Below are 12,234 nucleotides of genomic sequence, written 5' to 3'. Positions count from 1 at the left end.
GCTATGTGGCGCATTCGTAGAGTTTTAACTAATCAGGGTTAAGTCTGGCCCATGAGATAAAAGACCAATCTTTCTCTGTTTTGTTTATTTTATCTATTCGAACAATTTTGCACTGTTTTTTAATTGTGTTTTATCTATTGATCTAAATTGTTTGAGTAATGTGCTTTTTAATTGCTATGTACAAATCCCGTTAAATACAAATATGTGTTTGTATGGTATCTTCACCGAAATAAAAGATTTTATGATGATGATAAGTGGGCAATAGTAGTGTCAGAATATCTATTTGTAGCACTTCACTGACGTATGCAGAGAGCTTGACTGTATTGTATACTATGAGGAACTCTGCACCAAAGTACAGTTTTACCATATGTCGGCCTACAGACAAGAGTCATGTAGCAATCTTATGGTATATCAGGATCCGTAATGCGCTGATCTGACATTAATTTCGACTCTTTGTGGCACTGCATGAGTTATATTTTTTCTCTGACATGGCTTACATTCTGGGATTTGGCTCACCTGGCTGGGCCAAGTTAAGATTTCTGCTGGCCAGCTGGAGGAAAAAAGGCCCCCCAGACTTAAGGGCGATTTTCCAATAGTTAGGACTGCTACTGGGAGAGGAAAGGGTGGGAATGGAATCTACACATGTTAATTATTTTCACACTGCACCTTGACTGGAAAAGCTGATAACCCACAGAAACCAAAGGAGGGTAACCAGACCTCTGCAACTAGTCCACGGAGGGACTGAGAAGTGAAGATTTGGAGGGAGAGACCAGCTAGCGGTGGCACATTAGGACAAGCTTGGGATCTCACAGAATGTCTTTCCACAGACCAGTTGAAGGCTTCATCTTGGAAATTCACAAAATGCTGTGCAGGAGGATTGGGGAAGAGTTGGAGTGATGTATCCCAATAGATTGGGATTACACAAGACAGAGACTTTTTGAGAACAGTCAAGATCTGGGAGAGGGGAAGCGGCAGGAATGCCTGAGGTTTGTCCAGCTGCAAGGAAGACACCTGAACCCAACTTCAAAGATGGAGTCAAGGACTTTCTGCTGACATCTAGGGTCTATGATTTGTTTCCCCAGGGCCAGTGGTTTGCTCCGTCTACAGCTGTAGACAGTAGAGGGATGGACTTGTGGAGGGGGAGGAGGCGGGAGTGCCCTGGAGGTTTCATGTGAACGTCTGTGGACAAGTTCTGGAGGTGTGCGACTTCCAAAAAGAGGAGACCCGTGACTGCTATTGACACACAAGTGCTTTGCTAGTGGCTAGGAAGCAGTAGGACCTAGGGAGTGCAGGTAGGGAGAGGCCACAGCCTTGAATACCCGGAATATGCGGCTAAGGGAAACCCTAGGAGAAGTGCCAGGTGCCCAGATAGGAGACTGTTCCTGAGCAAGGAGCAGGAAAGCTGGTGCTGAACGCTTCCTCGGGATGGGAGCCCTAAAAAGGAAACATCTCTAAAACAATATAGAACTTAAGAGAGAGATCATTTAACAACAGTCCTGTCCTGGAGTGATTTTATCCTTGCAGCGAAAAATCAAGCTAGTGCTGCGTTTTGGAAAATTGTGGCCCATGGCAGCAAAACTGGTAATATGAGTTTAGAGTATTATCTAGATGGAGGCACTTGGTGCAGACATTTTACCCATATATATTCTGATGCTATTGAAGATATAGTCAAGTCAAGTCAAGTCAAAGAATTTATATAGCGCACTACATACCCAGAGGGTCCCAAGGCGCTTAGAGAGGGGAGGAAGATTACTTGTCAAATATCCACGTTTTAAGTTGCTTTCTGAATGCTAGGTGGTTCTGGGTAAGGCGAAGGTAAGCGGGGAGTGAGTTCCATGTTTTAGCAGCCAGGTATGAGAAGGATCTGCCGCCCATGGTGGTCTTGTTGATGCGAGGTACAGTGGCGAGGGCTTGGTTGGAAGAGCGTAGTTGGCGGGAGGGGGTGTAGAAGGACAGTCGTGAGTTGAGGCATTCTGGTCCGATGTCGTAGAGTGATTTGTGTGCGTGAGTTAGCAGTCGGAAAGTGATCCTCTTATTGACGGGTAGCCAGTGGAGGTCCTTAAGGTGACCTGAGATGTGTTCGTTGCGTGGGATGTCTAATATGATCCTGGCTGAGGCGTTTTGGATTCGTTGGAGTTTCTTCTGGAGTTTAGCGGTAGTGCCTGCGTAGAGGGTGTTTCCGTAGTCCAGTCGGCTCGTGACCAGAGCATGTGTGACTGTTTTCCTTGTTTCGGTGGGGATCCAGCGAAATGTTTTTCTAAGCATGCGAAGAATGTTGAAGCAGGAAGAGGATACGGCGCTGACTTGTCTATTCATTGAGAGTGAAGAGTCCAGTATGATGCCTAAGTTCCGTGCGTGGTCTGTCGGGATGGGTGCCTTTCCGAGGGCTTCCGGCCACCAGGAGTCGTCCCATGCAGAGGGGGATGTACCTAAGATGAGGACTTCTGTTTTGTCTGAGTTCAGTTTCAGACGGCTTTGTTTCATCCATTCGGCAACTTCTTTCATTCCTTCGTGTAGGTTAGTTTTGGCGGTGCTGGGGTCATTGGTGAGAGAAAGGATTAGTTGAGTGTCATCCGCGTAAGAGATGATGTTGAGGTTGTGTTGGCGGGCGATGGTCGCGAGGGGGCTCGTGTATACGTTGAAGAGGGTGGGGCTGAGTGAGGATCCTTGTGGTACGCCAAAGATGACTTCAGTGGCCTCGGACTTGAATGGTGGGAGGCGGACTTTCTGAGTTCTTCCGGTGAGGAAAGAGGTGATCCATTCAAGTGCTTTTCCTTGGATTCCGATGTTATTGAGGCGTTGTAAAAGGGTGCTGTGGCAGACTGTGTCGAATGCTGCAGAGAGGTCGAGGAGGATGAGGGCGACTGTGTCTCCGTTGTCCAGCAGAGTTCGAATGTCGTCTGTTGCTGCGATGAGGGCGGTCTCAGTGCTGTGTTTTGCTCGGAAGCCAGATTGTGAGGGGTCGAGGGATTTGTTGGCTTCGAGGAAGGCGGCGAGTTGGTTGTTGACGGCTTTCTCGATGACTTTGGCCGGGAATGGAAGGAGCGAGATGGGGCGGTAATTTTTGAGTTCGGTGGGGTCCGCTGTGGGTTTCTTCAGAAGGGCGGTGAGTTCAGCGTGTTTCCAATCTTCCGGGAAGGTGGCGGAGTTGAGGGAGCTGTTGATGACGTCTCGGAGGTGCGGTGCTATGACGGAGTCTGCTTTGTTGAAGATGTGGTGAGGACATGGGTCTGTGGGGGATCCTGAGTGGATGGAATTCATCAGGCGGATTGTGTCCTCAGTGGAGATTGGGTTCCAGTTGTTAAGGGTGTTTACGGGGGGGGAATGTTCAGCGAAAGGTAGGGTGGGTTGGTTTCCGGGTTGGTTGTTGAAGCTGTTGTGGATGTCCGCAATCTTGTTGTGGAAGAATGAAGCTAGGGAGTCGCAGAGGGCTTGAGAGGGGGTAATGTCGTTGGAGTTGGCAGAGGGATTTGAAAATTCCTTGACGATGTTGAAAAGTTCCTTGCTGTTGTGGGCGTTGTTGTCGAGTCGATCCTTGAGTGCTGTTTTCTTGGCCTTGCGGATTAGTTGGTGGTGAGTGCGGGTGGCGTTTTTGAAGGCGTCCTTGGTGCTAGTAGTTGGGTCTTTTTTCCAGGCCTTTTCGAGGGAGCGGCAGAGTTTCTTGGACTTCTTAAGATCATCGTTGAACCATGAGGCCTTCTTGCTGGCAGGTTTGTTTTGACGTTTCTTCAGTGGTGCTAAGGTGTCGGCGGTGTTGGATAACCATAGGGTGAGGTTGGTGGCGGCTTCGTTTGCGTTAGAAGAGTGGGCTGGGGTGTTTAGAAGGAGCGATGCGGAGATCTGGTCCGTGGTGATTTTGTTCCAGTTTCTTTGCAGAGTTGGTTGTAGGTGGTTGGTGGGTTTTGGTTTGTTGTAGGTGAAGTGAACGCAGCTGTGGTCAGTCCAGAGGAGTTCCGTAGTGTGGCTGAAGGAGACATGATTGCTGGAGGTGAAGATGGGGTCGAGTGTGTGACCTGCGATGTGGGTGGGGGATGTGACCAGTTGTTTAAGTCCGAGGTTGGCGAGATTGTCCAATAGGGTGGTGGTGTTGCGGTCGTTGATCTTTTCAAGGTGAAAATTGAGGTCTCCCAGAAGGATGTAGTCTTTGGAGGGGAGCGCGTGAGGAGCGATGAAGTCCGTGATGTCTTCACTGAATTTTGCGCGGGGTCCTGGTGGTCTGTAGAGGAGGGTGCCTCTGAGTGTGGTCTTGGGGTCGATGTGGATCTGGAAGTGAAGGTGTTCAGAGTTGGTGAGATTGGCGTCAGAGCTGGTTGAGATGCGGATTGACTTCTTATGGACGATAGCGATTCCTCCTCCTGTGTGGCCGGTGCGGTCCTTGCGAATTATCTTATAATCTTCCGGGATGGCAATGGTGATGTCTGGGGCGGAGGAAGCGTTCATCCAAGTTTCTGTAAGGAAGGCGACGTCCGGAGAGATGGTGTCTAGTAGGTTCCATAGGTCAATGGCGTGTCTGTGGACTGATCGGGTGTTGAGAAGGATGCATTGTAGGTGGTTGGGGTCAGGGGTTTGTGTTATGGTGGTAGCGGAGATGTTGTCGGTGCCGATGAATTTGCAGGAGTAGCAGGAGAAAGGTCCATGGGTGTGTCCGGGAGCGGCTTGGACGCAGGTGGGGGCGCGACCGGGGTTAAGGGCTAGGAGGTTGGCGGCGTCGTAGGTAATGCGGGGGGGCAGCGCAGTGCGAGGGGCAGGGGGTCTGGCACTGGGCGCGGTCAAGGCGCGGACGGGCATAGACGGGCTTACCTTTGGCGCACCTTCGGCGCGGCCGTAGCGCGTGGACGCTGCGCGTGGGGACATTGGCCATAAATGGATGTTGGAGGGGGCGGAGCGTGGGAGGGGCAGCAGCTGGGAGGCGGTAGCGGGGAGGAGGGGCGGGCCAGGAAACTGCAACCAACAAAATGGAGGGTGAGAGTGTAACTGAGGCAGGGGCAGCAAATGGACCAGCAGGTCGGAAAACAACACAGCGTCAACACAGAGTCAGTAATGTAAGTTAATGGGCAACTAATGCTGCGTAAGCACACAGGCACAGCGCTATTTAAAATCGGGCGCTTAAGGGCTAAGAATGCAGTATAAGCACACAGGCACAGTTACACAGCGCAAAGCACAAAGTGAACACAGCGTCTGCACAAAGTACAGCGCTAGTTACCCAAATTCGAGCTGCGGCGCTCACAGTGCGTGAGATCAGCGAGGGAGGGAGGGAGGGAGGGAGCGACCGTTCGGGAGCAGGTCCAGGCGGTCACAGTGGGTCAGGGGACGAGGCGATCCCTGTGTTCGTGGGTGGGAGGGGCAGCAGCTGGGAGGCGGTAGCGGGGAGGAGGGGCGGGCCAGGAAACTGCAACCAACAAAATGGAGGGTGAGAGTGTAACTGAGGCAGGGGCAGCAAATGGACCAGCAGGTCGGAAAACAACACAGCGTCAACACAGAGTCAGTTATGTAAGTTAATGGGCAACCAAATGCTGCGTAAGCACACAGGCACAGCGCTATTTAAAATCGGGCGCTTAAGGGCTAAGAATGCAGTATAAGCACACAGGCACAGTTACACAGCGCAAAGCACAAAGTGAACACAGCGTCTGCACAAAGTACAGCGCTAGTTACCCAAATTCGAGCTGCGGCGCTGACAGTGCGTGAGATCAGCGAGGGAGGGAGGGAGGGAGGGAGCGACCATTCGGGAGCAGGTCCAGGCGGTCACAGTGGGTCAGGGGACGAGGCGATCCCTGTGTTCGTGGGTGGGAGGGGCAGCAGCTGGGAGGCGGTAGCGGGGAGGAGGGGCGGGCCAGGAAACTGCAACCAACAAAATGGAGGGTGAGAGTGTAACTGAGGCAGGGGCAGCAAATGGACCAGCAGGTCGGAAAACAACACAGCGTCAACACAGAGTCAGTAATGTAAGTTAATGGGCAACCAAATGCTGCGTAAGCACACAGGCACAGCGCTATTTAAAATCGGGCGCTTAAGGGCTAAGAATGCAGTATAAGCACACAGGCACAGTTACACAGCGCAAAGCACAAAGTGAACACAGCGTCTGCACAAAGTACAGCGCTAGTTACCCAAATTCGAGCTGCGGCGCTCACAGTGCGTGAGATCAGCGAGGGAGGGAGGGAGGGAGGGAGGGAGGGAGCGACCGTTCGGGAGCAGGTCCAGGCGGTCACAGTGGGTCAGGGGACGAGGCGATCCCTGTGTTCGTGGGTGGGAGGGGCAGCAGCTGGGAGGCGGTAGCGGGGAGGAGGGGCGGGCCAGAAAACTGCAACCAACAAAATGGAGGGTGAGAGTGTAACTGAGGCAGGGGCAGCAAATGGACCAGCAGGTCGGAAAACAACACAGCGTCAACACAGAGTCAGTAATGTAAGTTAATGGGCAACCAAATGCTGCGTAAGCACACAGGCACAGCGCTATTTAAAATCGGGCGCTTAAGGGCTAAGAATGCAGTATAAGCACACAGGCACAGTTACACAGCGCAAAGCACAAAGTGAACACAGCGTCTGCACAAAGTACAGCGCTAGTTACCCAAATTCGAGCTGCGGCGCTCACAGTGCGTGAGATCAGCGAGGGAGGGAGGGAGGGAGGGAGCGACCGTTCGGGAGCAGGTCCAGGCGGTCACAGTGGGTCAGGGGACGAGGCGATCCCTGTGTTCGTGGGTGGGAGGGGCAGCAGCTGGGAGGCGGTAGCGGGGAGGAGGGGCGGGCCAGGAAACTGCAACCAACAAAATGGAGGGTGAGAGTGTAACTGAGGCAGGGGCAGCAAATGGACCAGCAGGTCGGAAAACAACACAGCGTCAACACAGAGTCAGTAATGTAAGTTAATGGGCAACCAAATGCTGCGTAAGCACACAGGCACAGCGCTATTTAAAATCGGGCGCTTAAGGGCTAAGAATGCAGTATAAGCACACAGGCACAGTTACACAGCGCAAAGCACAAAGTGAACACAGCGTCTGCACAAAGTACAGCGCTAGTTACCCAAATTCGAGCTGCGGCGCTCACAGTGCGTGAGATCAGCGAGGGAGGGAGGGAGGGAGCGACCGTTCGGGAGCAGGTCCAGGCGGTCACAGTGGGTCAGGGGACGAGGCGATCCCTGTGTTCGTGGGTGGGAGGGGCAGCAGCTGGGAGGCGGTAGCGGGGAGGAGGGGTGGGCCAGGAAACTGCAACCAACAAAATGGAGGGTGAGAGTGTAACTGAGGCAGGGGCAGCAAATGGACCAGCAGGTCGGAAAACAACACAGCGTCAACACAGAGTCAGTAATGTAAGTTAATGGGCAACCAAATGCTGCGTAAGCACACAGGCACAGCGCTATTTAAAATCGGGCGCTTAAGGGCTAAGAATGCAGTATAAGCACACAGGCACAGTTACACAGCGCAAAGCACAAAGTGAACACAGCGTCTGCACAAAGTACAGCGCTAGTTACCCAAATTCGAGCTGCGGCGCTCACAGTGCGTGAGATCAGCGAGGGAGGGAGGGAGGGAGGGAGCGACCGTTCGGGAGCAGGTCCAGGCGGTCACAGTGGGTCAGGGGACGAGGCGATCCCTGTGTTCGTGGGTGGGAGGGGCAGCAGCTGGGAGGCGGTAGCGGGGAGGAGGGGCGGGCCAGGAAACTGCAACCAACAAAATGGAGGGTGAGAGTGTAACTGAGGCAGGGGCAGCAAATGGACCAGCAGGTCGGAAAACAACACAGCGTCAACACAGAGTCAGTAATGTAAGTTAATGGGCAACCAAATGCTGCGTAAGCACACAGGCACAGCGCTATTTAAAATCGGGCGCTTAAGGGCTAAGAATGCAGTATAAGCACACAGGCACAGTTACACAGCGCAAAGCACAAAGTGAACACAGCGTCTGCACAAAGTACAGCGCTAGTTACCCAAATTCGAGCTGCGGCGCTCACAGTGCGTGAGATCAGCGAGGGAGGGAGGGAGGGAGCGACCGTTCGGGAGCAGGTCCAGGCGGTCACCAGGAATATACAGACTACACATGGTCCAAATTGTGTTGAAACAAATAGAAGCGTAACATATTTGCCCCATTTTAGCCTAGATGAGACCACAGTAGCAATAGCTTCTATTAAATCGGGGAAAGCCCCAGGTTTCGAAAAAATACCAGGGGTCTTTTTGAGACATGACAAGGCAGTATGGGTACAATACTTAAACCTGCTTTGTAATGCAGCAGCCTTAGGAGCACCAATAGCAGAAATGTGAAGAGGAGCAAAAATTGTACCGAACTATAACAAGCATAATCAATAAGAACCTACCAAATATAGACCCATCAATGTAATTGATACCAAAAAGTTTATATCAAACACATTCTAAATAAACTTACCAATTGGATAGTGAAAAATAATAATCTTTCCCATTACCAAGCAGGATTTAGAACAACAACCAGTAAAATTGATCAGGTTTTTACGCTTTTATTCATAGCAACTGTTACACATTGGGGTGATGCTCTTGCATGTTAATTGAAGTTAAACTACGATACCCAGAATGCACTAGATGGGGGAATTGGTTGTGTGCACCCACAGACCCCGTCATGTGACTTCCTGGGCGTTAAAGGAAGCTTGCTCCCAAGCACAGGTGCTTGGCAACCTTCTTCCTGGTGGACCAAGCTTCCCTGTATCTGCTCCTTGTTCAGAACGCTGCCTGGATTCTCGTTACGCGTGCTGGAATCTTTCCTTACCGACGTTTTTTGTCAATTACGGACAGACTCCTGCCTTGTTGTTTGGACCTCGATATTTCATCTTTGTTTTTTGGTGAATGCTTCTAGCGCGTGTTTTGCGCTTCCATTACTTCCTTCATTCATTTTTGTTGCGAGTCAGAGCAGTGATTCTTTTCCGCCCAACTCGTTTTTTTAGGTCGAGGACCGAAAGGCTGCGCTTGCGCAGTCTCCAGTCGGAGATTTAATGATTTTTAGTACGGGGCTTGAACCCGCATCTCTCTTCCATTGGCTGGCTCCCTAAACAGAGGCCAGCCATTGGATGAGAGGGACATCTCTCAGTTCAAGCCCCGTCTCTTTCGGATTCAGGGGCGTGTTTTTTGCGTTCTTTCGACCTGTGACGTCATCCGTCACTCAGAACGGCAAAACACGCCCCCGAATCCGAAATTTTCGGCCGCCATTTTGCTGCTCTTTAAGATGAGGTTGCACGCTCCCGCTGTCCTCGTTCCCGCCCCCTCCCGCTGTCCGTGTCCTCCTTCCCGTTGTCCTCTTTCCCGTTGTATCCCACCCCCTCCCGCTGTCTGTGTTCCCGCCCCCCTCCCGCAGTCCGTATCTTTGTTCCCGTTGTATCCCGCCCCCTCCCGCTGTCCTTGTCTTTGTATCCCGCCCCCCTCCTGCTGTCCCCGGATCGCCACCTGCGCCGCTATGACCCGCTGCTGCTCCACCACCAGCAGGCAATTAGCACACTGACAGTACCGCCAGCGGCTGAAGCGCTTGTGCCCCTTCATGCAGGACACCTCCCCGTGGTTGCGGCTCAGCTTCCTCTGCTCCCCGCAGCCCTTGTCGGTGCCCATCGGGGTGCCTGTGCCGGGGGGCGAGCCCCTGGCAGCAACTCCTCCTCTTCGTCATCTTCCTCCTCGCAGGTGTCCCCGGCCGGCGGGGGGCTGAGGCTTGGGGGCGCGTCGCTCTCCTCGTCCAGCTCCAGGCTCTCCACGTTGATCTCCGAGTCCCCGGCAGCCGCCTGCAGCTCATACATGGCGCCCAAGAGAGAGACACACAGACAAGAGAAATACAGAGATATAGGAAGAGAGGGGAAGAGCGAGATACAGAGAGACAAAGAGAGGTACAGAGAAAGAGCGAGAGAGAGACTGAAATATAGGGAGACAAATAGGGGGAGAGAGAGAGAGTGGTGGGGGAGCAAAGAGAGAGAGAGAGAGGCACACTGCACACCACTCCCGGCATTCTGCACCCATGATTTCCTTTCACTGGGGTCACACAGCACCTCTCTCATGACCTGTAGACCCTCACCACCTGCGCGTGCCATGGTTGGGAAGACGCAAGCACCTCTGTCAAAATATTTCAGTCCTGACCCCGCTATCCACGCACACAGCTCTGCTAATGTACTTCACTAGTGACCCCGAACATCAGTGTATCTTTAATGGATCACACCAGCAATGTGCATTAATGTTGACTTTCAGCCCTCCCTATCTCATGACTGCACCCTAGACAAAGCTCTGCTGGTGCATCTCACTGCTAGACTTCAGCGCCCCTTGTGTATGCCTGGATCACACACACACACACTCCTGCGCCAGTGAACCCCAGCTCTGACCTTCAGGCCCCTCCCCCTCTCTGTTCCCAGCCCAGGATCACACACGCGGTTCTACTGTGCGCCACTACCGTGGGCTGCGGCTTCACCTTCATACTCCCTCGGTTGCCCAGGGGCCTCTACATTTAATAGAGGTAGAAGCACCCCTACAGAACCTGTGAGGGGCCAAAAGAGCAACTAAAAGACAGAAAACATTAAAAAAAACATTGCTACAAGCACTCATGGGTTGAGTGAGTTTATGGAGACTTGAGGTGAGGGGAAAACAGAAACAGGCAGAAGGTGTGAGGGAGGGGGCGCAGGAGTAACAACAACAGGGAACGAGGGGGCAAGAGGGGAGGGAGAGAGGTGGAGATAGATGGAAGGATAGAACGAGAGGCGGAGAAACGAGGATAAGAAAGGGACAGAATGAATCGAGGGGGAAAAGATGGCGAGGGAGAGAGAAAGATGTGGCAGAGAGAAGTAGCGAAGGGGGGTGAGAAAAAGAAACAGAGGGAGGGAGGGAACAGAGGATGATATACAGTGACAGGAGAACGAAGGAAGCAAAACAAGAAAGGGGGAGAACAAGAAAGAGAGCAAGATCACAAAGGACGACAGGGGGGCACGTGTAGAGGAAACAAGGCGAGAGAGAGCGTGCAACGCTCAATCACACGCCGAGAGAAAGAGAGGGAAAGATGGAGGGGAGAGTGAGTGGGGAGAAGAGAGAGAGGGGGGTAGATATTAGAAAGAAAAAGGGTGGGGTGAAAGAGAGAGAACCAGGAGACGAGAGGGGAGGAGAGCACACGAGGAGAGCGGTGCAACGTTCCTAAATACGAAGTCCAGGATGTAAGTAGCAAAACCTTTCACGTTTGATCCTTGGGTACGCTGTGGCGAGAGGTGCTGCTACTCCGGGACCTCGCCTTGGAGGAAGAGGAGGAAGTCGATGCGGAGGAGGAAGAACTCGCAGTGGTAGAAGAGTTGGGCTGCAACGCGGAGATTGCGGCGGAGCTGCGAGTTGTCTGCAGGTAAGGTTGTTTCACTGAATGAATACATTCTTACAGAGTAACAGGAACTGTGAATATAAGCCAATATATGTTTCATGGTGCTACTCTTCCGCCAGTCGGGTACGTTGCCTGGTGCCCACACCTTACATGGCGGCCGCCTCTGCCCATGCATTATGTGTTCTATTGACAATATGGTGACCAGGTTTTTGAAAGCCAAAAACCGGGTCGTTTAGTAGATGTAGCAGAAGGACTACAATGTTATATCTGAGCGGTAGTGGCGACTTAAATGACAGCGCTTATCAACATAGGAGTACATACAACGATGCACAAAATGACTACATAAATGCAGCTTGTACACCTAGCCTGTTATGTACTAATTAAATTGCTTTCTGATAAGAACTGCTGACTCGTCCTTCCTTGGAATACATATGGAGACAAGACTCCCTCTGTTTCCAGTCGCTCCTGAGTGAAAACCTGGACATCCGCTAAATTTGCCAGGATAGCTTGCTCCCCTGCCCCCTGGCTGTGCTTGCTCCCCTGCCCCCTGGCTGTGCTTGCTTCCCTGCCCCCTGGCTGTGCTTGCTTCCCTGCCCCCTGGCTGTGCTTGCTCCCCTGCCCCCTGGCTGTGCTTGCTCCCCTGCCCCCTGGCTGTGCTTGCACCCCTGCCCCCTTGCTGTGCTTGCTTCCCTGCCTCCTTGCTGTGCTTGCTCTCCTGTATGTGTGTGTGTGTGGCTCTGGGTGTGTGTGGGGGGCTCTGTGTGTGTGTGTGTGGGGGGGGCTCTGTGTGTGTGTGTGTGTGTGTGGGGGGCTCTGTGTGTGTGTGTGTGGGGCTGTGTGTGGGGGGGGCTCTGTGTGTGTGTGTGGGGGCTCTGTGTGTGTGGGGGGCTCTGTGTGTGTGGGGGCTCTGTGTGTGTGTGGGGGGGGGCTGTGTGTGTGTGTGTGGGGGGGCTCTGTGTGTGTGTGAG

Source organism: Lissotriton helveticus, chromosome 11 (assembly GCF_964261635.1).
Source record: "Lissotriton helveticus chromosome 11, aLisHel1.1, whole genome shotgun sequence".
NCBI classification, from domain to species: Eukaryota; Metazoa; Chordata; class Amphibia; order Caudata; family Salamandridae; genus Lissotriton; species Lissotriton helveticus.
This window is presented reverse-complemented; position numbering follows the sequence as displayed.